This window comes from Numenius arquata, unplaced genomic scaffold (assembly GCF_964106895.1).
Source record: "Numenius arquata unplaced genomic scaffold, bNumArq3.hap1.1 HAP1_SCAFFOLD_881, whole genome shotgun sequence".
Taxonomy (NCBI): Eukaryota; Metazoa; Chordata; class Aves; order Charadriiformes; family Scolopacidae; genus Numenius; species Numenius arquata.
In genome coordinates, this window is record NW_027414318.1 from 1 (window position 1) to 27,720 (window position 27,720).

At 57.1% G+C, this 27,720-nt stretch overlaps 1 pseudogene; it reads right to left on the reverse strand.

Moving 5' to 3' along the window:
- Positions 1-622: 622 nt before the first annotated feature.
- On the reverse strand, positions 623-27,268 carry LOC141477914 (carboxy-terminal kinesin 2-like; annotated as a pseudogene).
- Between the last annotated feature and the right edge of the window lie 452 nt (positions 27,269-27,720).

Sequence of the window (27,720 nt, forward strand, 5' to 3'; positions counted from 1 at the left end):
GGCGAGAGAGCGGCGATTGGCGGAGAGCCGCGCGCGGGGGCGGGGCGGGGCGGGGCGGGGCGGTGCCGGGCTATTCAAAGGGGCGCGGGGCGCGGCGGGCGCCGCTTTCTTCCTGCGGGGCCGGTGCGTGGAGCCCCGACAGGAGACCGGCCCCCGCCGGGGAGAAGGTGGCGGCGCCCGAGCGGAATCGGGTCCGGACCGCGGGGGACGACGGCTGCGCCCCGCTCCTGCCCTTAGCGTGGGGGCGGCGGGCAGGGCAGGTAACGGGGAACTGGGGGGGGGAGTAGGGACTGGGGGGGCGACTGGGGAGGGGAGTAGGGGACTGGGGCTGGGGGGGGGGAACTAGGGGAGGGGAGTAGGGACTGGGGCTGGGGGGAGTGGCACTGGTCCCAGTACCATACTGGGAAGCCCACCCTCCCTCCCTCCATGTCCCTTCCCCATGTCCCTTCCCCCGTGTCCCTCCCCAGCCCCTCAACTGGCCGCTGCAGCCGCCGCCAATTCTTTAATCCAATTCTTTAATCCAATTCTTTAATCCAATTCTTTAATCCAATTCTTTAATCCAATTCTTTAATCCAATTCTTTAATCCAATTCTTTAATCCAATTCTTTAATCCAATTCTTTAATCCAATTCTTTAATCCAATTCTTTAATCCAATTCTTTAATCCCAATTCTTTAATCCAATTCTTTAATCCAATTCTTTAATCCAATTCTTTAATCCAATTCTTTAATCCAATTCTTTAATCAATTCTTTAATCCAATTCTTTAATCCAATTCTTTAATCCAATTATTTTAGATCAGCGCTCGGTGGCGGCAGCAGCGGTCCCCTCGCAGGGCGCCGCCATTTTCCCCCGGGACACGTGAACGCGAACAACCAATCAGCGATGGGGCAGGAAGTGGCGGGGGTTACTTCCGGTTGGGGTGGGCCGTGCCCACCACGCACTGGTTCACCTTAGGGAGGGGGAAGGGGGGGGTGTTGTAGGACCCCCCCAAAACGGCCCTTAGACCCCCCCCCCCCCCAAACACCTGCCCCTTCTCCAACAGCTCCAACCTCACCCAAATCTACCCCCGCCCTCCCAAAATAGCCCCCCCCCCAAATCTACCCCTTTTCCCCCCAAAACAGCCCCCCCTTGACTCCCCCCCACCCAAACAGTTCACCCCCAAATCACCCCCCTGCCCCCAAATCTGCCCCAGTCCCCCCAGTTACACTCCTCTGCCCCCCCAACCATCCTCCCCCTTCCCAAATCATCCATCCCCCCAAAGCCATATTAATGCCCCCCCCCCCCCGAAAATTTCCCCATTGCTTGTTTCCCAAATTATCCTTGAGCTCCCCCCCCTCCTCCCCCCCTCCATCCAAACCTCCCCCCCCCCACCTTGCTGGCGAAGCGCAGGGAGTTGAGGGTCTCGGAGAAGTTCTCCTCCAGGGGGGAGATGTTCACAAACATGAGCCTGGGGGAAGTCGCGGGGGGTGTGGGGTGTCAAAGGGGCCCCCCAAACCTCCCCCACCCCCCAATAACCCCAAACACCCTCCAGACCCCCCCAAACCACCTCCCCACCCCCCCACAAACCCCCCCAACAACCCCTAGCCACAAAGAACCCCCAAGCACCCCCACCCCCAAAACTCCCCCCAGCCTCCCCATCCCCCCCTACACCTCCCCCAGGCCCCCCCAAACCTCCCTCAACCCTCCCACCCCCCAACCCGCTCTGGCCCCCCCCAAACCTCCCCCCCCTCACATCTTGGCGGAGCCCCCCAGGGAGTTCTGCAGCAGGTAGGTCAGTTTGCTGTTGCGATAGGGAATGTGGGGCTCCTGTGGGGACAGCGGGGGTTCGGGGGGGGGGGGCCCTGAGGAACCCCCAAACCCCAGGCCCCACCCCCCCATCCCCAGTGCCCCCCCCCGACCCTCAGGGCCCTCCCCCACCCCCCCAATACCTTGTTGGAGAGGGCCATGAGGACGTGCCCCAGGGTGGGCAGGCTGGCATCAATGGGGGTCCTGAGGAACCCCCCAACCACCAGTGGCCCCCCCGATCCCCAGGGCCCCCCTGTGCCCCCCCCAACCTCCTCACAACCCCCAGGGCCCCCTTGTGCCCCCCCCCCCGCCTCCCCCTTTGTTGGAGAGGGCCATGAGGAGATGTCCCAGGGCTGGCATTGATGGGGTCCTGAGGAACCCCCAGTGCCCCCCCCCGCAAGCCCCAGGGGCCCCCCTGTGCACCCCCCCAGGCCCCCTACCTTGTTGGAGAGGGCCATGATGACGTGCCCCAGGGCGGACAGGCTGGCGTTGATGGCCTGGGTCTCCCGCAGCCGCTCCCCCTGCGACAGCGACTTCTCCAGCCGCTCGCTACCCGCCAGGTCCACCAGGCTCAGCACAGCTGGGGGCACCCCAGAAAGGGGGGGGAGAAGGGGTCACCCCAAAGCTGGGGCCACAGAGGGAGCCCCCCCAAAAAGGGGGGGAGTCCCAAAAGGGCTCAGCCTAAACTGGGGGCTCTAAACCTGTGGCCCCCAAAGGGGGGACCCCGAAAGGGCTCAACCCTGATCGTGGCCCCAAACTTGTGGCCCGGGAGGGGGCGGGGGGGGCCCAAACCAGTGGCCGTAAACTGGGTGACCCCTAAAATGTCACCCCAAACTGGTGGTCCCTAAAGGGTTGCCTATAGAGAGTGTCCCCGAAGGCTCCCCCTATAGAGCCTATATTTTTTTTTTTAACTCACTTCCCAGCCCTTTTCCCCCAGTTCCTGGGCTCCCTGGAAAAGCTGCCGCACGGCGCGAGGGATCACCCCCCTGCTCTGCTCGTCCGCCCCTCCGGCCCCTCCATTGTGTAGGTCTTTCCGCTCCCCGTCTGCCCGTAGGTGAAGATGCAGACGTGGTACCCGTCCAGCGCTGACTGTGGGGGGAGGGGAGGTGGCAAGAGAGGTGAGGAGGGGGCTGTTTGCCATTTTCGGGGGGGGTGGTGGGGGTTCAGGGGGAGATTTCGAGGGGAGGGGGGAATCTGGGACCTGCACCAGCAGCACGATCTCCTGCTGGGAGGCAGCCGGGGGGAAGACGCGGTCGAAGCTGAAGTCGTAGCGTACGTCGCCTCGGGACTCGCGCCCCAGATGAGACTTTTTCTGGGGGGAAAAAGGGTTTTTTTTGAGGGGTCCCCAACTCCATCCTCGGGTCCCCTGGGTGAGCAGGAGCTGGAAAGCCCCCCTTTTGTCCTTAAAAAACTCATTTGGCCTGGAGAGCACCAGCACAGTGTTGTCCTCAGGGGGGAACTGCAGATGCTCCAGCCCCCTCTGGTGCTCCTGCTCCTCGGGCAACACCAGCCGCACACGGCAAAAGACACGGATGTTGTGTCTTTTTTTTTAATTGTCTCCTCATTTTGCTGGAGGAAAGCAGGGAGATCTCCCCCCTCCGTGACCCACCTCCCTTTCCTGCAGCGCGGCCGCCAGCGCCCTGGCCTGCCCTTCGGCCTCGGCCACCGCTCGCCCCCCTTCCTCCACCTCCTCCTCCAGACGCCGCTTGTCCTCTGCCAAGCGCTGGCGCCTCCCTCCGCCGGGTCCCAGCTCCGTCTGCCGCTGCCGCGGGTTCTGGTTCTCCCGCTCCAGCCCCCGCCTTGCCATCACACCCCGCAACGCGAGGAACCCGGCCCTCACCGCCCCCATCTTCCCCCCGCGCTCCTTCAAACCGCCCCGCCCCCCAGCGCAGCTCTCCGCCAATCGCGGCTCTCCCGCCGCCCCACCCAGCCAATCGGCTGCCAGAGGAGAGACCGCCCCTCCCGTGCGTCACCTGCCTGAGCCCCCCCCACCTGAGCCCCCCCCCCCGAAAGGTGTCTGCCTGACGGGCCACGGCGGGCCTCGGGCTGTGCTGCGGGGCTCTTGTGCTTCCTCAACATTATTTTCCACTTTCTGTGGAAAAATTGTTCCCAATATCCAATCTGAACCTCCCCTGGTGCAACTTGAGGCCGTCTCCTCTCGTCCCATCGCCTGTTCCTTGGGAGAAGAGACCGACAACCCCCCCCCCGGCTACACCCGCCTTTCAGGGAGTTGGAGCGAGCGAGAAGGTCTCCCCTCAGCCTCCTCTTCTCCAGACTGAACACCCACAGCTCCTTCGGCTGTTCCTCAGAAGGTCTCCAGACCCCTCACCAGCTCCGTTGCCCTTCTCTGGACCCGCTCCAGCACCTCAAGGTCTTTTTTTGTGGTGAGGGGCCCAAAACCGGACACAGCCCTTGAGGTGGGACCTCCCCAGTGCCCAGTACAGGGGGACGGTCACCTCCCGAGTCCTACTCACCACGCTGTTCCTGACACAGGCTGCTGGCCTCCTTGGCCACCTGGGCACGCTGCTGGCTCATGTTCAGCCCACAGTCGACCAACACCCTCAGGTCCTCTTCCTTGGGGCAGCTCCAGCCGCTCTGCCCCAGCCTGGAGCATCCATGGGATTGGTGTGACCCAAGGGCAGGACCCGGCACTTGGCCTTGTGGAACCTCATCCCATTGGCCTCGGCCCATCGATCCAGCCTGTCCAGATCCCTCTGCAAAGCCTTCCTGCCCTCCAGCAGATCAACATCCCACCCAGCTTGGTGTCGTCTCTGAAGTGCTTGAGGGAGCACTCAATCCCCTCCTGCAGATCATCGATGAAGATGTTGAAGAGAACCGGCCCCAGCACCCAGCCCCGGGGGACACCACTGGTGTTTCTAGATCTTTCAGGAAGTTCAGAGTGACACTCACAGGGAATGGACCGCAGCAAATCACGGCTCCCAGCTCAGACCCCGGGCAGGAACACCCCGTTGCCAGGTCCTACAGATGAAACCTCGAGAGCTCCCTGTGCTGAATGTGTCTAAAGGCAGCGGCATGATGTACGAAAGGATTCCTGAAAACCAGATTCATCAAAAGCGACTTCTGTAAGTCCCTGGGCAAAACTGCCCACGGTGTCACCACATTATGGAATCACAGAATCACACGGGGTTGCAAGGGACCTCTGGAGATCATCTCCTCCAACCCCCTGCCAGAGCAGGTCCACCCAGAGCAGGTCCCAGAGGAAGGTGTCCAGGTGGGGTTTGAATGTCTCCAGAGAAGGAGACTCCACCACCTCCCTGGGCAGCCTGTCCCAGGGCTCTGCCACCCTCCCAGGAAAGAAGTTCCTCCTCGTGTTTAGGTGGAACTTCTTATATTCAAGTTTGTGCCCGTTTCCTCTTGTCCTGTCCCTGGGCACCACTGAAAAAAGACCGGCCCCGTCCTCCCGACACCCACCCTTTAAGTATTTATAGGCGTTGATCAGATCCCCCCTCAGTCTTCTCTTCTCCAGACTAAAAAGACCCAAGTCCCTCAGCCTTTCCTCATCAGAGAGGTGCTCCAGGCCCCTCATCATCTTGCTCCTGCATCCCCTGCTTGCCTTCCTCTGCCCGGGGACTGCCTCAGAGATTCCCCGATCCATGAGGTGCCGAGGTTAAATTTGTTCTTTGCCTTTAATCTGTGTTTTTGTGGTTGTTCCTGCGTCCTGCCTGCATCGGCTCACACAATTATTATTTTTAGTGCTTGGGTTGTGCATCGTTTCGACCTTGGGAAAGAGGATGGAACTCGGCTTTGTTGTGCTACATCAAGATAAAGGCTGTTAATGAAAATATAATTACTGCAGGAGCGGTAATGTACTAGATTGGAGTTGGGTAGCTATCCTATTTTTTGAGCTTGCTGCTTTTGAAGTAGAAAAACTGCAAAGTTTAAATGTTTAAAGAAGTCCCTCAGCCTTTCCTCATCAGAGAGATGCTCCAGGCCCCTCAGCATCTTTGTAGCCCTCTGCTGTACCCTCTCCAGCAGTTCCCTGTCCTTCTTGAACAGGGGAGCCCAGAACTGGTCCCAGTGCTCCAGACGGGGCCTCCCCAGGGCAGAGGAGAGGGGGAGGATGACCTCTCTCCACCTGCTGGTCACGCTCTTCCTGATGACCCCCAGGATGCCATTGGCCTTCTTGGCCACAAGGGCCCATTGCTGGCTCACGGCCATCCTGTTTTCCACCAGGACCTCCATGATTTCTGAATGATTCAGATGATTGCTGACCCTCCCCCAGGCTTCACCTTGAGCTTCTGCATGACATGGTGGAGGCGGCACCGCTCCATAGAATCATAGAATTTCCAGCTCCAGCTCCAGCCCGTGGAACCACTCCTGCTGATGTCCCAACTGCTGCTGCCCCTGGGAAGCCCCAGACTGGACTCAGCGACAAGTGGGAACCGGATTCCAGCTCTGGGGTCAGGAAGGCACGGATCGGGATCAAAGGCAGATGAACAGACAGGGTCCTCCTCGGACGTCGGCCATTGGAGAAAGAGCTGACCCTTTGATCCCTCAGCTTTTATCCTGAGCGTGGGGCAGATGGGATGGAACACCCCCTTGGTCAGTCTGGGGTCACCTCTCCTGTCCCCCTCCTCCCTGGGAGTGGGACCCTTCCACGCTTTTTCCCGCTTCTGACCCTCCAATGGGGCCAATGACGAAATGGGATGCCCTTGGTTGTGACAGCAATAAGTGGAAGCAGGAGCCTCTCTGCTCCTCGGCCCTTGGCGTGACGCACAGACCTTGCTCCGGGCGCTCCAAGAACCAGCGGTTTTCTCCACAAGACACTGTTAATTTCAGAGAGTCGGAAGAGGCCGAGTTGAGAAGTAAAATTACTGACCAGGAAGTTGGTTCTGTTTTGCCTCAAACCGGGCCATCAGTGCAAAAAACCATCTTTTTTTCCTACTTTTTCTGGAGGAAAGCAGGAAGAACTCCCGCCCCGTGACACACATCCCTCTCCTGCAGCGCAGCCGCCAGCTCCCTCCTTGCGTTCCTCCAGCCGCTTCTCCTTTGCCAAACTTTCAGCCTCCCTCCGCCAGGTCACCAGCTCCAGCTCCAGGCTCCTGGGGGGGGGACACGACACCCCGATTGCTGGGGGGACTCATCTCAGACAGAGGGCCTCCCACTTCCCCCGCTCCAGCCCCACCGTCGCTCCCCGGCTGTCCCCCAGCGCAGCCCACGGGTCTGTCACCTGCCCTTTCAGGTACCAGGGGGCACTTGGGGCGGGGGGCGGCAGCTGGTGCTGCTGGTGGGGCACCTGTGGGGACACTGGGGGGATTAGGGCTCTGGAAGGTTTGGGGAGGCACAGGGGGGCTGTAGGAGGACTGGGGGCGTTCTGAGGTACTGAGGGGGGGTCTCAGTTTGGGTTGAGGGGCTTGGGGAGGGGCTGGGAGTTGGGAGGCTGTTTTTGGATGGGAGGGTTGTGGGTTTTTGGAGAGGCCAGGCCCTCCCCATTTTAACACCCACCCCTCCGCATCCCCCCCCATCCGGATGTTCGCCTCCTTCCACCCCTCAGGCCGGGGGTGCTTTGGGGGTACCCCAAACTCACCACCTCCTGGTCCCCATCCTCCTGCGCTCTGCACCCCAAAACACCCCCATGCTCCATGGGCTCTGCACCCCCACATTTATTCAGCTGTGTTGAAGTTGCCTTGGGGGGGTGTGGAGGGAAGCACCTGTTTTGGGGACAGAAATGCCTATTTGGGCACCAGCACAGTGTTGTCCTTGGGGGGAACTGGAGATGCTCCAGCCCCCTCTGGTGCTCCTGCTCCTCGGGCAACACCGGCCGCACACGGCAAAAGACACGGATGTTGCCCTGCAGAAGGGGAAGAGCCGTGATTTTGGAGGTACGGGGCGGGGGATTCAGATGATTTCCCACCCCACCCCCCCCCAGACCCCCTCCCGGCTTCACCTTGAGCTCCTGGACCAGATTATGGAGACGACGACGCTCCATCTCCTGCCCGTGGAGCTGCTCCCCCTGCTGCTCCACCTTCTGCTTCTGGGCGGCTGCCTCCAGTCGCAGCTCGGCTGCCAGCGCTGCCTCCGCCCGCAGGTGCCCCTCTGTCACCTGCAGCTGGACCTGGGGGGGGAGGAGAACAGCCCTCGGTTAACACAGGAGGGGGAAAGACTGGCTCCGCAGGGGTGGAAAAGCAGCCCTGGTTGGGGGGACGCACACACACAGAAACCAGCCTCGACTGTGGGGTGCTGAGACAGCCCCGCTCCCGGGTGGCGCTTTGGGGCTGAGAGCAATCGGAGCAGAAAACCACCTTTTTTTTTATTTTTCTCCTCATTTTGCTGGAGGAAAGCAGGGAGATCTCCCCCCTCCGTGACCCACCTCCCTTTCCTGCAGCGCGGCCGCCAGCGCCCTGGCCTGCCCTTCGGCCTCGGCCACCGCTCGCCCCCCTTCCTCCACCTCCTCCTCCAGACGCCGCTTGTCCTCTGCCAAGCGCTGCGCCTCCCTCCGCCATTGATCTCTCTCATCCCGGCAGCTCGTCAGCTCCTTCTCCGTGCTCCTGGGGGACACGCACACCTCGTGTTAGGGGGGGGAAGTGACACCCCAATTCCCGGGGTGGGGGGCGGGGGGGGTCTCACTCCAGGCGGAGGGTGAGGAGGGTCCCCTGCTGCTGCTGTTCCTGCAGCTCCTTCTCCTGCTGCTCCAGGCGCTGGCGCAGCTCCTGGACCTGCTGCTCCAGCCCCGCTCTCACCCGGCGGCTGTCCCCCAGCGCAGCCCGCAGGTCTGACACCTGCCCCTTCAGGTCCCAGGGGGGGCGCTTGGGGCGGGGGGCGGCGGCTGGTGCTGCTGGTGGGGCACCTGTGGGGACACTGGGGGGATTAGGGCTCTGGAAGGTTTGGGGAGGCACAGGGGGGCTGTAGGAGGACTGGGGGCGTTCTGAGGTACTGAGGGGGGGTCTCGGTTTGGGTTGAGGGGCTTGGGGAGGGGCTGGGAGTTGGGAGGCTGTTTTTGGATGGGAGGGTTGTGGGTTTTTGGAGAGGCCAGGCCCTCCCCATTTTAACACCCACCCCTCCGCATCCCCCCCCCATCCGGATGTTTGCCTCCTTCCACCCCTCAGGCCGGGGGTGCTTTGGGGGTACCCCAAACTCACCACCTCCTGGTCCCCATCCTCCTGCGCTCTGCACCCCAAAACACCCCCATGCTCCATGGGCTCTGCACCCCCACATTTATTCAGCTGTGTTGAAGTTGCCTTGGGGGGGTGTGGAGGGAAGCACCTGTTTTGGGGACAGAAATGCCTATTTGGGCACCAGCACAGTGTTGTCCTTGGGGGGAACTGGAGATGCTCCAGCCCCCTCTGGTGCTCCTGCTCCTCGGGCAACACCGGCCGCACACGGCAAAAGACACGGATGTTGTGTCTTTTTTTTTAATTGTCTCCTCATTTTGCTGGAGGAAAGCAGGGAGATCTCCCCCCTCCGTGACCCAGCGCCCTGGCCTGCCCTTCGGCCTCGGCCACCGCTCGCCCCCCTTCCTCCACCTCCTCCTTCAGACGCCGCTTGTCCTCTGCCAAGCGCTGGCGCCTCCCTCCGCCGGGTCCCAGCTCCGTCTGCCGCTGCCGCGGGTTCTGGTTCTCCCGCTCCAGCCCCCGCCTTGCCATCACACCCCGCAACGCGAGGAACCCGGCCCTCACCGCCGCCATCTTCCCCCCGCGCTCCTTCAAACCGCCCCGCCCCGCCCCCCAGCGCGGCTCTCCGCCAATCGCGGCTCTCCCGCCGCCCCACCCAGCCAATCGGCTGCCAGAGGAGAGACCGCCCCTCCCGTGCGTCACCTGCCTGAGCCCCCCCCACCTGAGCCCCCCCCCCCGAAAGGTGTCTGCCTGACGGGCCACGGCGGGCCTCGGGCTGTGCTGCGGGGCTCTTGTGCTTCCTCAACATTATTTTCCACTTTCTGTGGAAAAATTGTTCCCAATATCCAATCTGAACCTCCCCTGGTGCAACTTGAGGCCGTCTCCTCTCGTCCCATCGCCTGTTCCTTGGGAGAAGAGACCGACACCCCCCCCCCCGGCTACACCCGCCTTTCAGGGAGTTGGAGCGAGCGAGAAGGTCTCCCCTCAGCCTCCTCTTCTCCAGACTGAACACCCACAGCTCCTTCGGCTGTTCCTCAGAAGGTCTCCAGACCCCTCACCAGCTCCGTTGCCCTTCTCTGGACCCGCTCCAGCACCTCAAGGTCTTTTTTTGTGGTGAGGGGCCCAAAACCGGACACAGCCCTTGAGGTGGGACCTCCCCAGTGCCCAGTACAGGGGGACGGTCACCTCCCGAGTCCTACTCACCACGCTGTTCCTGACACAGGCTGCTGGCCTCCTTGGCCACCTGGGCACGCTGCTGGCTCATGTTCAGCCCACAGTCGACCAACACCCTCAGGTCCTCTTCCTTGGGGCAGCTCCAGCCGCTCTGCCCCAGCCTGGAGCATCCATGGGATTGGTGTGACCCAAGGGCAGGACCCGGCACTTGGCCTTGTGGAACCTCATCCCATTGGCCTCGGCCCATCGATCCAGCCTGTCCAGATCCCTCTGCAAAGCCTTCCTGCCCTCCAGCAGATCAACATCCCACCCAGCTTGGTGTCGTCTCTGAAGTGCTTGAGGGAGCACTCAATCCCCTCCTGCAGATCATCGATGAAGATGTTGAAGAGAACCGGCCCCAGCACCCAGCCCCGGGGGACACCACTGGTGTTTCTAGATCTTTCAGGAAGTTCAGAGTGACACTCACAGGGAATGGACCGCAGCAAATCACGGCTCCCAGCTCAGACCCCGGGCAGGAACACCCCGTTGCCAGGTCCTACAGATGAAACCTCGAGAGCTCCCTGTGCTGAATGTGTCTAAAGGCAGCGGCATGATGTACGAAAGGATTCCTGAAAACCAGATTCATCAAAAGCGACTTCTGTTAGTCCCTGGGCAAAACTGCCCACGGTATCACCACATTATGGAATCACAGAATCACACGGGGTTGCAAGGGACCTCTGGAGATCATCTCCTCCAACCCCCTGCCAGAGCAGGTCCACCCAGAGCAGGTCCCAGAGGAAGGTGTCCAGGTGGGGTTTGAATGTCTCCAGAGAAGGAGACTCCACCACCTCCCTGGGCAGCCTGTTCCAGGGCTCTGCCACCCTCCCAGGAAAGGAAGTTCCTCCTCGTGTTTAGGTGGAACTTCTTATATTCAAGTTTGTGCCCGTTCCCTCTTGTCCTGTCCCTGGGCACCACTGAAAAAAGACCGGCCCCGTCCTCCCGACACCCACCCTTTAAGTATTTATAGGCGTTGATCAGATCCCCCCTCAGTCTTCTCTTCTCCAGACTAAAAAGACCCAAGTCCCTCAGCCTTTCCTCATCAGAGAGGTGCTCCAGGCCCCTCATCATCTTGCTCCTGCATCCCCTGCTTGCCTTCCTCTGCCCGGGGACTGCCTCAGAGATTCCCCGATCCATGAGGTGCCGAGGTTAAATTTGTTCTTTGCCTTTAAGCTGTGTTTTCGTGGTTGTTCCTGCGTCCTGCCTGCATCGGCTCACACAATTATTATTTTTAGTGCTTGGGTTGTGCATCGTTTCGACCTTGGGAAAGAGGATGGAACTCGGCTTTGTTGTGCTACATCAAGATAAAGGCTGTTAATGAAAATATAATTACTGCAGGAGCGGTAATGTACTAGATTGGAGTTGGGTAGCTATCCTATTTTTTGAGCTTGCTGCTTTTGAAGTAGAAAAACTGCAAAGTTTAAATGTTTAAAGAAGTCCCTCAGCCTTTCCTCATCAGAGAGATGCTCCAGGCCCCTCAGCATCTTTGTAGCCCTCTGCTGTACCCTCTCCAGCAGTTCCCTGTCCTTCTTGAACAGGGGAGCCCAGAACTGGTCCCAGTGCTCCAGACGGGGCCTCCCCAGGGCAGAGGAGAGGGGGAGGATGACCTCTCTCCACCTGCTGGTCACGCTCTTCCTGATGACCCCCAGGATGCCATTGGCCTTCTTGGCCACAAGGGCCCATTGCTGGCTCACGGCCATCCTGTTTTCCACCAGGACCTCCATGATTTCTGAATGATTCAGATGATTGCTGACCCTCCCCCAGGCTTCACCTTGAGCTTCTGCATGACATGGTGGAGGCGGCACCGCTCCATAGAATCATAGAATTTCCAGCTCCAGCTCCAGCCCGTGGAACCACTCCTGCTGATGTCCCAACTGCTGCTGCCCCTGGGAAGCCCCAGACTGGACTCAGCGACAAGTGGGAACCGGATTCCAGCTCTGGGGTCAGGAAGGCACGGATCGGGATCAAAGGCAGATGAACAGACAGGGTCCTCCTCGGACGTCGGCCATTGGAGAAAGAGCTGACCCTTTGATCCCTCAGCTTTTATCCTGAGCGTGGGGCAGATGGGATGGAACACCCCCTTGGTCAGTCTGGGGTCACCTCTCCTGTCCCCCTCCTCCCTGGGAGTGGGACCCTTCCACGCTTTTTCCCGCTTCTGACCCTCCAGTGGGGCCAATGACGAAATGGGATGCCCTTGGTTGTGACAGCAATAAGTGGAAGCAGGAGCCTCTCTGCTCCTCGGCCCTTGGCGTGACGCACAGACCTTGCTCCGGGCGCTCCAAGAACCAGCGGTTTTCTCCACAAGACACTGTTAATTTCAGAGAGTCGGAAGAGGCCGAGTTGAGAAGTAAAATTACTGACCAGGAAGTTGGTTCTGTTTTGCCTCAAACCGGGCCATCAGTGCAAAAAACCATCTTTTTTTCCTACTTTTTCTGGAGGAAAGCAGGAAGAACTCCCGCCCCGTGACACACATCCCTCTCCTGCAGCGCAGCCGCCAGCTCCCTCCTTGCGTTCCTCCAGCCGCTTCTCCTTTGCCAAACTTTCAGCCTCCCTCCGCCAGGTCTCCAGCTCCAGGCTCCTGGGGGGGGGACACGACACCCCGATTGCTGGGGGGACTCATCTCAGACAGAGGGCCTCCCACTTCCCCCGCTCCAGCCCCACCGTCGCTCCCCGGCTGTCCCTCAGCGCAGCCCACGGGTCTGTCACCTGCCCTTTCAGGTACCAGGGGGCACTTGGGGCGGGGGGCGGCAGCTGGTGCGGCACCTGTGGGGACACTGGGGGGATTAGGGCTCTGGAAGGTTTGGGGAGGCACAGGGGGGCTGTAGGAGGACTGGGGGCGTTCTGAGGTACTGAGGGGGGGTCTCAGTTTGGGTTGAGGGGCTTGGGGAGGGGCTGGGAGTTGGGAGGCTGTTTTTGGATGGGAGGGTTGTGGGTTTTTGGAGAGGCCAGGCCCTCCCCATTTTAACACCCACCCCTCCGCATCCCCCCCCATCCGGATGTTCGCCTCCTTCCACCCCTCAGGCCGGGGGTGCTTTGGGGGTACCCCAAACTCACCACCTCCTGGTCCCCATCCTCCTGCGCTCTGCACCCCAAAACACCCCCATGCTCCATGGGCTCTGCACCCCCACATTTATTCAGCTGTGTTGAAGTTGCCTTGGGGGGGTGTGGAGGGAAGCACCTGTTTTGGGGACAGAAATGCCTATTTGGGCACCAGCACAGTGTTGTCCTTGGGGGGAACTGGAGATGCTCCAGCCCCCTCTGGTGCTCCTGCTCCTCGGGCAACACCGGCCGCACACGGCAAAAGACACGGATGTTGCCCTGCAGAAGGGGAAGAGCCGTGATTTTGGAGGTACGGGGCGGGGGATTCAGATGATTTCCCACCCCCCCCCCCCCCAGACCCCCTCCCGGCTTCACCTTGAGCTCCTGGACCAGATTATGGAGACGACGACGCTCCATCTCCTGCCCGTGGAGCTGCTCCCCCTGCTGCTCCACCTTCTGCTTCTGGGCGGCTGCCTCCAGTCGCAGCTCGGCTGCCAGCGCTGCCTCCGCCCGCAGGTGCCCCTCTGTCACCTGCAGCTGGACCTGGGGGGGGAGGAGAACAGCCCTCGGTTAACACAGGAGGGGGAAAGACTGGCTCCGCAGGGGTGGAAAAGCAGCCCTGGTTGGGGGGACGCACACACACAGAAACCAGCCTCGACTGCGGGGTGCTGAGACAGCCCCGCTCCCGGGTGGCGCTTTGGGGCTGAGAGCAATCGGAGCAGAAAACCACCTTTTTTTTTATTTTTCTCCTCATTTTGCTGGAGGAAAGCAGGGAGATCTCCCCCCTCCGTGACCCACCTCCCTTTCCTGCAGCGCGGCCGCCAGCGCCCTGGCCTGCCCTTCGGCCTCGGCCACCGCTCGCCCCCCTTCCTCCACCTCCTCCTCCAGACGCCGCTTGTCCTCTGCCAAGCGCTGCGCCTCCCTCCGCCATTGATCTCTCTCATCCCGGCAGCTCGTCAGCTCCTTCTCCGTGCTCCTGGGGGACACGCACACCTCGTGTTAGGGGGGGGAAGTGACACCCCAATTCCCGGGGTGGGGGGCGGGGGGGGTCTCACTCCAGGCGGAGGGTGAGGAGGGTCCCCTGCTGCTGCTGTTCCTGCAGCTCCTTCTCCTGCTGCTCCAGGCGCTGGCGCAGCTCCTGGACCTGCTGCTCCAGCCCCGCTCTCACCCGGCGGCTGTCCCCCAGCGCAGCCCGCAGGTCTGACACCTGCCCCTTCAGGTCCCAGGGGGGGCGCTTGGGGCGGGGGGCGGCGGCTGGTGCTGCTGGTGGGGCACCTGTGGGGACACTGGGGGGATTAGGGCTCTGGAAGGTTTGGGGAGGCACAGGGGGGCTGTAGGAGGACTGGGGGCGTTCTGAGGTACTGAGGGGGGGTCTCAGTTTGGGTTGAGGGGCTTGGGGAGGGGCTGGGAGTTGGGAGGCTGTTTTTGGATGGGAGGGTTGTGGGTTTTTGGAGAGGCCAGGCCCTCCCCATTTTAACACCCACCACCCCTCCGCATCCCCCCCCCATCCGGATGTTTGCCTCCTTCCACCCCTCAGGCCGGGGGTGCTTTGGGGGTACCCCAAACTCACCACCTCCTGGTCCCCATCCTCCTGCGCTCTGCACCCCAAAACACCCCCATGCTCCATGGGCTCTGCACCCCCACATTTATTCAGCTGTGTTGAAGTTGCCTTGGGGGGGTGTGGAGGGAAGCACCTGTTTTGGGGACAGAAATGCCTATTTGGGCACCAGCACAGTGTTGTCCTTGGGGGGAACTGGAGATGCTCCAGCCCCCTCTGGTGCTCCTGCTCCTCGGGCAACACCGGCCGCACACGGCAAAAGACACGGATGTTGTGTCTTTTTTTTTAATTGTCTCCTCATTTTGCTGGAGGAAAGCAGGGAGATCTCCCCCCTCCGTGACCCACCTCCCTTTCCTGCAGCGCGGCCGCCAGCGCCCTGGCCTGCCCTTCGGCCTCGGCCACCGCTCGCCCCCCTTCCTCCACCTCCTCCTCCAGACGCCGCTTGTCCTCTGCCAAGCGCTGCGCCTCCCTCCGCCGGGTCCCAGCTCCGTCTGCCGCTGCCGCGGGTTCTGGTTCTCCCGCTCCAGCCCCCGCCTTGCCATCACACCCCGCAACGCGAGGAACCCGGCCCTCACCGCCGCCATCTTCCCCCCGCGCTCCTTCAAACCGCCCCGCCCCGCCCCCCAGCGCGGCTCTCCGCCAATCGCGGCTCTCCCGCCGCCCCACCCAGCCAATCGGCTGCCAGAGGAGAGACCGCCCCTCCCGTGCGTCACCTGCCTGAGCCCCCCCCACCTGAGCCCCCCCCCCCCGAAAGGTGTCTGCCTGACGGGCCACGGCGGGCCTCGGGCTGTGCTGCGGGGCTCTTGTGCTTCCTCAACATTATTTTCCACTTTCTGTGGAAAAATTGTTCCCAATATCCAATCTGAACCTCCCCTGGTGCAACTTGAGGCCGTCTCCTCTCGTCCCATCGCCTGTTCCTTGGGAGAAGAGACCGACACCCCCCCCCCCGGCTACACCCGCCTTTCAGGGAGTTGGAGCGAGCGAGAAGGTCTCCCCTCAGCCTCCTCTTCTCCAGACTGAACACCCACAGCTCCTTCGGCTGTTCCTCAGAAGGTCTCCAGACCCCTCACCAGCTCCGTTGCCCTTCTCTGGACCCGCTCCAGCACCTCAAGGTCTTTTTTTGTGGTGAGGGGCCCAAAACCGGACACAGCCCTTGAGGTGGGACCTCCCCAGTGCCCAGTACAGGGGGACGGTCACCTCCCGAGTCCTACTCACCACGCTGTTCCTGACACAGGCTGCTGGCCTCCTTGGCCACCTGGGCACGCTGCTGGCTCATGTTCAGCCCACAGTCGACCAACACCCTCAGGTCCTCTTCCTTGGGGCAGCTCCAGCCGCTCTGCCCCAGCCTGGAGCATCCATGGGATTGGTGTGACCCAAGGGCAGGACCCGGCACTTGGCCTTGTGGAACCTCATCCCATTGGCCTCGGCCCATCGATCCAGCCTGTCCAGATCCCTCTGCAAAGCCTTCCTGCCCTCCAGCAGATCAACATCCCACCCAGCTTGGTGTCGTCTCTGAAGTGCTTGAGGGAGCACTCAATCCCCTCCTGCAGATCATCGATGAAGATGTTGAAGAGAACCGGCCCCAGCACCCAGCCCCGGGGGACACCACTGGTGTTTCTAGATCTTTCAGGAAGTTCAGAGTGACACTCACAGGGAATGGACCGCAGCAAATCACGGCTCCCAGCTCAGACCCCGGGCAGGAACACCCCGTTGCCAGGTCCTGCGTGTCCTACAGATGAAACCTCGAGAGCTCCCTGTGCTGAATGTGTCTAAAGGCAGCGGCATGATGTACGAAAGGATTCCTGAAAACCAGATTCATCAAAAGCGACTTCTGTAAGTCCCTGGGCAAAACTGCCCACGGTGTCACCACATTATGGAATCACAGAATCACATGGGGTTGCAAGGGACCTCTGGAGATCATCTCCTCCAACCCCCTGCCAGAGCAGGTCCACCCAGAGCAGGTCCCAGAGGAAGGTGTCCAGGTGGGGTTTGAATGTCTCCAGAGAAGGAGACTCCACCACCTCCCTGGGCAGCCTGTTCCAGGGCTCTGCCACCCTCCCAGGAAAGGAAGTTCCTCCTCGTGTTTAGGTGGAACTTCTTATATTCAAGTTTGTGCCCGTTCCCTCTTGTCCTGTCCCTGGGCACCACTGAAAAAAGACCGGCCCCGTCCTCCTGACACCCACCCTTTAAGTATTTATAGGCGTTGATCAGATCCCCCCTCAGTCTTCTCTTCTCCAGACTAAAAAGACCCAAGTCCCTCAGCCTTTCCTGATCAGAGAGGTGCTCCAGGCCCCTCATCATCTTGCTCCTGCATCCCCTGCTTGCCTTCCTCTGCCCGGGGACTGCCTCAGAGATTCCCCGATCCATGAGGTGCCGAGGTTAAATTTGTTCTTTGCCTTTAATCTGTGTTTTTGTGGTTGTTCCTGCGTCCTGCCTGCATCGGCTCACACAATTATTATTTTTAGTGCTTGGGTTGTGCATCGTTTCGACCTTGGGAAAGAGGATGGAACTCGGCTTTGTTGTGCTACATCAAGATAAAGGCTGTTAATGAAAATATAATTACTGCAGGAGCGGTAATGTACTAGATTGGAGTTGGGTAGCTATCCTATTTTTTGAGCTTGCTGCTTTTGAAGTAGAAAAACTGCAAAGTTTAAATGTTTAAAGAAGTCCCTCAGCCTTTCCTCATCAGAGAGATGCTCCAGGCCCCTCAGCATCTTTGTAGCCCTCTGCTGTACCCTCTCCAGCAGTTCCCTGTCCTTCTTGAACAGGGGAGCCCAGAACTGGTCCCAGTGCTCCAGACGGGGCCTCCCCAGGGCAGAGGAGAGGGGGAGGATGACCTCTCTCCACCTGCTGGTCACGCTCTTCCTGATGACCCCCAGGATGCCATTGGCCTTCTTGGCCACAAGGGCCCATTGCTGGCTCACGGCCATCCTGTTGTCCACCAGGACCTCCAGGTCTGTCTCCTCAGAGCTGCTCTCCAGCAGGTCAGCCCCAACCTGTACTGGTGCGGGGCGTTACTCCTCCCCAGGTGCAGCACCCTACACTTGTCTTTGTTAAGACCTGAAGACAGGAGGGCAGAGGGAAGAGCCAGACAAACCTTTTTGGCAGCAGCAGAGTCTCAGATCACTTTAAATTGATTGTGAAACCACAGCCATGAAAGCATGAGTATTTCCATGACAGATCAATAAGAAGACCTGGAGAGGAGCTAGCAAAAGAAAATGAAGTGCTCGCTGAGGAGTCTATTCACAACTTTGATGGTTGGTTTGTGGTTTAAATATTGCTTCCGCTTTTTGATGTGATTTTTTTTTTTTTTTATAACTCCATCAAAGTTCCCAACAATTTGCTGACCCAAGTTATTCAAGCCCTTTTGGAGACTCCCCAACAAGAGAGCTCTCTTACCTGGAGGAACTAGGTTTCCTGAGCCACCCCTGCCACAAAACTAGACCTAGAGAAAGCATCATGTATCATTTTTTCTTTGAAGAATAAAAAGGCAACAGAAAAACTCCTTCTGTTTCATCCTTCTCATGTGAGTTGTGTAAGGAACCTGTGTGAGCTCAAAAAAAACCCAAGAAACACCCCTCCCCCAAAATAAGTACACCTGTGGCTTTTTATTGTTCTTTGTCCAGTGTCCTACCTTTCATTTATCTCTACTCTCATCCACCTATAATTGCACTCCTTACTCCTTTGGTTTATTGACACTAAGCAGAATTCTCTTTAAAATCTCTTTTGTTACCCGTTACTAAACAGCTGATTTTTAACAGGTCATTTTCCTTCCCTTCTCTATTCCCATTTTAGTTCTCTGGCATCACGCTCCTTAGTTCAGTTCTAAAAAGAAGGAAGCAATATTTAGAAGTATTTGGAAGCTATGCTGGCCTGTGTTTTATTTTAACACATTTTAACACGTTTAACACGTTTTATTTTAATTGTTAATTAAAAATTCCACAGGAAGAGTGAGTTTCTGCTCCAAAGGATAGAATAGTTTGGATTATCAATCTTCCTTTGCAATGGAAAGAATTAATCTTCACACAGATAAATGGCCATTTGTATATGATTAGTAAAAAAGTGCTCATTTGCATTTGCTCAGCAGTATCACCTAGTGATTTTTTTTTTCAAGTGTCATTTCTCACCTGAAAACCTCCGAGGATGGTGCAGGCATCTGGGACCTCGCAGCAACCTCATTCCATCTCTGAGGTATAGACTTTGTACCTTTATGAACGGGGAGAAGGAAGCTGAGACTGAAGTTCCCAAGCATGGAATAATACAGAATAGAAGATGAAGATCAGAAAGTGCGCCCCTCCTTCACCAGTGTGACAGTATTTGCTGTACTTTTAGAAGCATTTGATGTGATCACACGACAGGGCTTGTTTAGATGAGCACAGTAAGTTTGGACATGAGGAGAGAAGAAACAAACACTAGGACATATCGTAAGGACCAACATTCTTCCTTTAGCATGGCTGAGAATCTTACTAATTAGCTTAATTTTCTTCTTTAAGGAACTTAAAGGACTAAGCAAAGACATAGAATGCCTATCGGAAATTTCTTGGTGTAGGAAAAGTTGAAAACAAACAAAACCAGACTCACATTTTCAGTCGGGCGGCCAGAGGTTCCTTTAGTTCACAAAGTTCACGTCTCATTTTTGTTGCCAAATCAACAACCAACTTCTACCCTTCCACTGTTACTCACTTGGATTTTGGCTAATGCATTAAAGCATTTTTCCCCAAAAGAAAACACGTGGCCAGTGTCATTTACTGCTCCCCCTAAAAATAGTTCCAGCACAACATGACCCGCGTGCTTTTGACAATTGGGCTTTTGGAAAACATTCTTCCCCATTGCAGTGAGACAATAAAAGCCCTTTCATGCCAGAGAGATACTGGTGTGAATACGTGCTGCCGACTGAGAACAGACAGACGTAACCAAGAACCTTCCTCCAGATAATGTTCATTGCTTGTCTTTGTATTCATCAAGGACTTTACCGAATGCAGGTCCAAGTCGGGGCAAACCCAGTGTCCTCTAGCTGGGTAACTCCCAGGCTAAAAACCAAAAAAAACCCAAAAAACCTCCAAACAAACCTCAGAAGCAGCATCAAATTCTTAAAAAAAAAGTTATTCCACAATGGCACCAATTCATACTGACGCCGGGCTTGCTTTCATATGATGTGGAATAAGAATACTTTGGGTGCTGAAATAAATCCCGAAGCAGCTTTTTTAAAAAGTTCAAAATTAGAGGGGACAGTACAAAAATAGACGGTACTAGAAAGTGTGACTTAACCACGAGGCCTTATAACAGCAAAAAGCATCCGACCGCATTAGCGATTATTAATTGAATTTTCACTATTTTACCTTTTTCAGTTCAGAAAAGACAGACCCTCATCTAAATTTCTCTTCGAAGCACTTGACAACACTTTCGAATGCCGGGGACAGACCTCTGGGGGGTTTGTTGGTACTGAAGGGTAAGAAGAGAAGAAAATTCACCTGCGTTTCTGAGTCTTCGGGGGCTAAGCCCAGGGAGGTCTCACCAACGGCCTGGAGAAGGGGCAGCTCCTGTCCCCAGCACGGCTCGAGGGGAGGTGTTGCGTGAAGAGACAAAAAAGTTTTGGCAGAAAATAAACCCCCTTGCGTTCTCACCGAGGCGGGAGGCTGGGGGTGGCTGGGTTTAAATTCTGAGCGATGCCCAATTCACCACTATCAGTCCAGTTGTGTTTAATATATTTTAAACTATCACGATTCTGGATACACTGACAGTGGACTGCGCCTTCAGTCTAGTCGTGCTCACGAACTAGCACGGCCGCACTTCAGTGTCTGGTCGCGTTCAGTGAGAAACCCAAACGGCTAGCTACTTAAACAGCGCAGTTTATTTAAGCAACAGATAGAAAGGTTCTTATGGTTTGCCGGTGATAAGTACAGTCTGCAAAGCACGTGCAAGTAAAAGAAAAAATGTTAATGGTACAAAGTGCGTGACCAAGTTCCAAACAATACAGCCTGGCTCTAAGTGTCACAGGTAACCCTCTAGGGAGATTTCTAAGTTCCCCGAGGAAGCACTCGGCACAGTCTTAAGTCTGACCCACAGGCGTCCCTATGGGGGGGGAAGAACGGCTCAGCCCCTCGACTGGTCCCGGGAGTCAGAGGCAGTCCGTGATGGGGTCCTGCCTGACTTGTTCACGATGGTGTCTTCCCCAGCATCCCCCCTTTCTTGGGCTATTTTTATACTATATTTTACCTTCAAGGTGGAGTTTGAGTGACTCTAGTCATAAATACCTTTATTATGATTGGTGTAAAATTCTCTCGCCTCGCATTTAAGGGTATAGTTTACGAAAAATACTCAAGGAGGAGTGGTCGCACCTTGGAGGCGGGCAGCCTTCGGGCTGGAGGTGTGTTTTGGTATTATAATGACATTATAATGAGCAAAGGTCGCACAAAGGACAGCATTTCATCAAAATTTGGCAGACTGTTGGCTCAGGGTGGCAAGCATGCCGCTTATCACTTCCACAGGATCACCTTGTTCCCATATCTGCTGCGGAATCACAGAGCTTGGCCGTGGAATCTTCACTCCACTCCATCCTCCGTGTTGCTTTTGCAAGGAATGTTGTTCAGGGAGTCAGCGATGTAGCGGGTTCCTCGCACACCAGCTGCCGCTGGTTCCACCCTGGAAACGCTTCCATTTTATACCTTTCCTTAATGTGTGAACAACGCTATATATTTTTAATAAAAATTATATTTTAGGAATTATTCCACAGGAGGGCAAGCACTAAAACCTCCACCAGCCCCGCAGAAACCACCTTAAAGACAAAAAAAAAAAAAAAATAATAAATACATCAAGAACCTCGTCTTTGGACACCCCCCCCCCCCGACACCGCTCAGCACGGAGGGAGCGCAAACCCACCCCAAACGGCAGGTGCTCGGGGTCCCTCTTCCCTCGCGTTCCGGCTGCGGCTCCGGGGAGGTCCCTACGCCCCCGCCCCCGCCAAGGTGCTGGGAGGGGCGAACGGACCGGTGTGTGTCCTCCTCCCCCTTCCCCCCGCCCCGCGCCGCTACCGGTGGGAGCTGAGCAGCGGCGGCCCCGCGCGGGAGGCGGGGGGGCGTCTGGCCCCGCTCGGCCGGGGCCGGCTGAAGAGAAATCATGGTGCCCCTGAGGCGGGGGAAGGGGCGGGATGAAGAGCAGAGGCGGCCGGTGGGGTTCCTGTCTATCCCTCCCGGCGGGGCTTGGAGGGGGAGCCCCCGGCTCGCCCAGGGCTTCCAGCGGAGGCGCCTGCGGAGCTGCGGGGACGGGAGGGTCCTCCCGGGCCGCTTCGGCTGCGTCGAGGCCATTGAATTCTCCACCAGCGGGGGCCAGCGGCCGGTCTCAGGTAAAACCGACGCGCCCCCTCCCCGGAAAGCACCTTCTTCCTCCTCCTCCTCCTCCTCCCCCCCCCCCCCCCCCGGCGGCGCCCCGAGTCGTTCCTCGGACCCGCCGGTGCCCGGCGGTAACGTTTCCCGAGCAGAGACCTGAAATGGCGGCGGGCCCTTGGGGGAGGGCGGGTGTCTGAGCCCTTGGGGGCGGCGGGGAAGCGGGGGCGCCCCCCTCCCGGGACGGGCCGCCCCGCCCCCGCCGCCGGCCTGGGCACGGAGCGCGGTGTCCGCTGCAGACCGCGTCCGGGCCGCCCCGGGCCCTTGCGGGGGGAGGGAAGGGCCTCCCCTGCCCCGGGGCCGGGCTGCAGCGGGGGGACGGCTCCTGCCCCGTCCCGTGCGGCAGCGGCCCTCGGGGGAACGGCGAGCGAGGGGCTAACGGCGTGGCTACCGGCCGGAGGTGAAGGTGGAGGGACCTCTCCGGAGGTGAAGGAGAAGGCCACCCTCTGGGGGGCCGTGAACAGCTCCAGGGGCTTCTGAGGAAGGCGACGGGAGCGTGGCTGAGCGGGCTGCCCGTTGCCGTGGTGTCTGGGCAGAGGCCGGCTCTGCCACGCCAAGGTATCGCTGATAACTCCAGGAGCGACGCGGGGATTCAAGAACAAGTTATTATGGCAGTTCGGTTTCCTTTAAGCAAGGGCAGACCAAAACCACACGTGGGGACATACATACGTGCGTGTGTATAAATATCCGTATATTCGCAAGAGAAAGGGATGTGCGTCTCCAAAGCTGCATGTGCCTGTAGATAAAGGAATCCCCATTAGTGACACTAAGGTCCTTCACGGATGCTCATTCCAGAAAATACTGGACTCACACTTTTCAGTTTCTTGAGGTGAGAAAGTTCCATTTAGGAAGGTGCCGGTGTATCAGCTCCCACTCCACTCTGTGTTTCTAAGGTGTTTTTAGTCTGCCCTTGCTTAAAGGTAACAAACTGCCACGTCTGTCCGTGTGTGGGAAGAACATTCACCACGCGGTGAGAGGCCACGGACTTTTCCCCTCAGATGCGCCAAGCGTCTCCTGCAATTTGACTTCTTAAAAATCATTTTTACTTAGCCCGTGTTTTAGGCTTTCTTCCTCCCATCCTCCGGTTTGGTGCATAGGTTTTGCTATTTATCCGACTCATTTTTTGTGCCTGCTGTCTCCTACAGACATGAGTACCTTCATCAGAACCTCTGATGTTTTTTTTCCTACTTTAAACTGCACTTGTAAGATAACTTCTGGGGAGTACCGGAACCCGAGACTGACTTAATCCATGCGGGTGCTCTTTTTCTTGGCTTCTTTTTTATTGCAAAAACGAATAGTTCTTCTATGATCATAAATTTGTAGGGATGCAGGAAAGTACGGGGACCCAATCTGTCGTCTAGTGGCTGTGTAAATCTGCAGGAGCATGAGCCTAAAACAGGGGGGTGAGGGGACTCGAGCAGAGGGAGTGCAATCTGTCTTCTGGAGGAAGGGGTTGTCTCTCAAGTACGTTTTAAAAAGGGACAGTCATGATCTTGGTCTCTGTATCGAGCAGAATTCTGTATGAGGAGGGATCTTGGGTCCAGTTACTACCCCAGGCTTTCCTTAGTGTCTAAGAAATTATAAAACTTGAAGGTGATACCAGGAAAGACAGCAATAATTTAATAGTTTGAATTTAAAGTTAATTAAGAGACACACTACCTGGAAAAAAAAAAGTCATGTGTTTTGATAGGGACAAGTGCAAACTACAGCACCTGAATGAAACCGGTCAACTCTCCAAGTGCACTGTGGAGACGAGACCATAGTCATGTAGAAGAGGATCCAAATGTAATAGTAGATCACAAAATAAATAGCACCAGATAAAAAAAAAAAAAAGCACGTGAATTAATCCTGCTTTACTTGGGGCTGTGGGGCCTCAAATGGAGCTCTGGGCTCAGTTTTGGGTACTGTGGTTTGAGAACTAGAGGAAGTTCAGAAGAGGGTATGAAGAAGGATCAGAGGTCTAGGAAAAGGAAAGGTCCATTTAGTCTACAGAAAGAAAAGCTGAGCAGAGATGCAAGTCATAAGCTGCATAAAAGTGTTTTTAATTATTATGACATAAAGTTGTAAACTCTTCTTTGTCCACGGGGAATAGGACAAAGAAATGGCCTTAAATTATAGGAAGAAAGATTTTAGGGTGTTGCCTGGTCTTACGCTTCCCCTTCACTCCGTAGCTCATTCCCTTATTTCTCCTCTCCCTTGTTGGTTTGGAGAAACCAGGCTACGCTTCTCGCTGATGAAATACATAGGCACTAGAGTAATTTTACTGGTATAAACCTTGCCCACAACGTATAATGGGCAGTTTCCATTGCAATTAATGATCAAAGGACGCTTACACATAAGGGACTTATTTACTGTACAATGGAGAAGATGAGCTGCTGCAGTAACCTAAGGCCGGCAGGGTTTAACCTGTGCAAAGAGCAAGTGGATGTAGAAAAATCTCACACCTCATTAGTCACAGAGAAGTTTTCTCGTATTTCTTCTGTTGGGACAGAATACAAGTTGAAATGTGTATGGGATAAATGAAAACCGAGTCAACTGAACACGTAAGAGTCGTGACATGAAATCTTGCTCCTTCTGAACCTTCGGTGTACGCGAGGAAAGCTTCACAACTGGATACCACAATTACAAAGACGTACCGAGCATAAGAGTATGACTTTGTGGGCTTTCTGTTTTTTTTCTTCTGAATTAAATAGAATCATAGAATCATTCAGGTTGGAAAAGACCCTTGGGATCGAGTCCAACCATCAGCCCCGCTCTACAAAGTTCTCCCCTACACCACATCCCCCAACACCACATCTAAACGACTCTTAAACACATTTAGGGATGGTGACTCAGCCACCTCCCTGGGCAGCAGGTGTCTGACCACTCTTTCTGTGAAGAATTTTTCCCTAATGTCCAGTCTAAAATATGAAAATATAAACGTATATAAAAATATAAATGTCTAAAATATAAACGTGCATTACCTTAAATGTTTCTGAAGAGGAGGTGCCAAATTAGATAAATTAATATTCAGTGCAAAGACTAAAAAAAATAATAAAATACTCTGTTGCTGTAGCTTGAAAACCACTGCATGAGCCAGTGGAATTAATGTGTAGCTGTGTCCCTCTTGGTGTGCGTGTGGTTGGTGCCCGTTGTACTCGATGGGTGTGATCAAAGAGAAGGGACAGGGTTCTCTGGTTACTTGGTTTGGGTTTTGTGCTGGTGTCGTGTTGGTGCCTTCTCAATGGTTGCAAAACCCTGAGAGCGCTGACGGTGTGAGCTGGCGACACCTGAGCTGGGAGCCCAGCGCCTTTTGCTTACGGCATCTCTTTTCACGTTCCGTTATCTTTTTACGGGGCTTCCTCGGAGCAGGAATGCTTTTCCCATAAAGGAGCCTTTCCCATGAAGGAGCAGAGGGCTGCCCACTTGGCAGCTGACCTGCTCTTCTCTCTGCTGCAGTTCTGTTTTCAAAATAGGAAATTAAAAAAAAAAAAAAGACATTTGTGGTTTTTTATTTCTTTCCCTATACTGCTTTAACCACTGGAGTGGTTAGTGTTTATATTAACACATTAAGTGTTTATATTTCTTTTTATAGGCAACGATGAGCAAGTTACACTCCATGATGTTGAAAACAAATACACGGTTCGTGTTTCCACTGCTTCAAGAGCTCCCTTAATGTCAACTCACTGGAGGAAGTTGTTGTGTTCAATTAATGGCGTGGGAGAAGAGCATAGTATTTTCCTCTTGAAACATGCCTTGATTTATCTAAATTCCTATCTGGAATGAGGTATTCCCCATCAACCCATTTCTTTTTGTTGGAAAGTAACGGAAGATGGGCGAGGAGGACTGTAAACACGCTCAAGTGACTGGCAGGTGGGGGGCTGGAAGACACATCTATCACGCTAATTGTTGTTTAGTTTTGTGTGCTCAACAAGTCGAACACCTGCATTTGGATAAGGTCAGCCTGGGAGGCACAACCGCCTGACGGCTGTGAGCAAGACGGCAGCAGCTCCCCTGAGGGAAGGGCCGGGCCCAAGATGGCGCCCATTATCTCCTGGTGGCAGAGGCCAAAGGATGCAAGCAGCTGAAGGGGACAGGCGCAGAGGCAGCCCGGCCCAGGAGAACTGGCGTACTTTACAGAAATGGTTGCAAGGAGGCAGTCTGAACAAGCAAGGGGATCTGCAGAGTCCCTTTTGGCACAGACTGGCATCTCCGCAGGTGCAGGCCCCAGCCACAGCCGAGCCCTCTCAGCAACATGGCAGTGCCGCACAACCGCTTGACGGCCGCAACCGAGATGGCAGCAGGCTCCCCTGAGGGAAGGGCCGTGCCCGAGATGGCGCCAGGCTCCCCTGAGGGAAGGGCCGTGCCTGAGATGGCGCCAGGCTCCCCTGAGGGAAGGGCCGTGCCCGAGATGGCGCCAGGCTCCCCTGAGGGAATGGCTGGGGCAAAGATGGTGCCAGGCTCTCCTGAGGGAAGGGCCTTGCCCAAGATGGCGCCGGCTCCCCTGAGGGAAGAGCCATGCACGAGATGGCGCCAGGCTCTCCTTAGGGAAGGGCCTTGCCCGAGATGGCACCAGGCTGCCCTGAGGGAAGGGCCAGGGCAAAGATGGCGCCAGGCTCCCCTGAGGGAAGGGCCGTGCCCAAGATGGCGCTGGCTCCCCTGAGGGAATGGCTGGGGCAAAGATGGCGCCAGGCTCTCCTGAGGGAAGGGTCTTACCCGAGATGGTGCCAGGCTCCCCTGAGGGAAGGGCCTTGCCCGAGATGGCGCCAGGCTGCCCTGAGGGAAGGGCCAGGGCAAAGATGGCGCCAGGCTCCCCTGAGGGAAGGCCTGTGCCCAAGATGGCGCTGGCTCCCCTGAGGGAAGGGCCGTGCCCGAGATGGCGCCAGGCTCTCCTGAGGGAAGGGTCTTACCCGAGATGGTGCCAGGCTCCCCTGAGGGAAGGGCTGGGGCAAAGATGGTGCCAGGCTCCCCTGAGGGAAGGGCCATGCCCGAGATGGCGCCAGACTTTCCTGAGGGAAGGGTCTTACCCGAGATGGTGCCAGGCTCCCCTGCGGGAAGGGCTGGGGCAAAGATGGTGCCAGGCTCCCCTGAGGGAAGGGCCTTGCCCAAGATGGCACCAGGCTCTCCTGAGGGAAGGGCCTTGCCCGAGATGGCGCCAGGCTCCCCTGAGGGAAGGGCCGTGCCCAAGATGGCGCCGGCTCCCCTGAGGAAATGGGAATGGTGGGCAGCAGTGGCGACCTCCATGGCCGGCCCCCCCTGGTTTTGAGCCCCTGCCGCTGAGGAGCGTGGGGAGCCCCGGGGGGGCGACTGTTCTTGGGGAGCCCGGGCAGGACCCAACCCTGTGGCCGAGCGGCCGCCACGAGGCCTGGGCTGCCGTGGGGAGCGGGGAGGGAAGGGGAATGGCGGCGGGCGCAGGGGGTTCGGGGATCAGAGAGAGCGACCGGGAGAAGGGGCAAAGGTTTGTGAGGAGCTGCTGGTGCAAAGGGGGAGGTACAAACAATAAGGCTCTGGTCCCGTCTGAGGAGAAGTTGGCCAAAAGCCTCTTGGTTGTAAATGACGCGTGAGGAGCTGGTCCTTAGCGCTATGAGCTAACGACAGCAGGGAGCCATCTCAATTAGCAGGACGTTGAAACCCTGGGCGTGTGAAAAAAAACCGAAGACAGACCCTGGTGAGGGTTTGTCAGCAGCGTCTGAGCT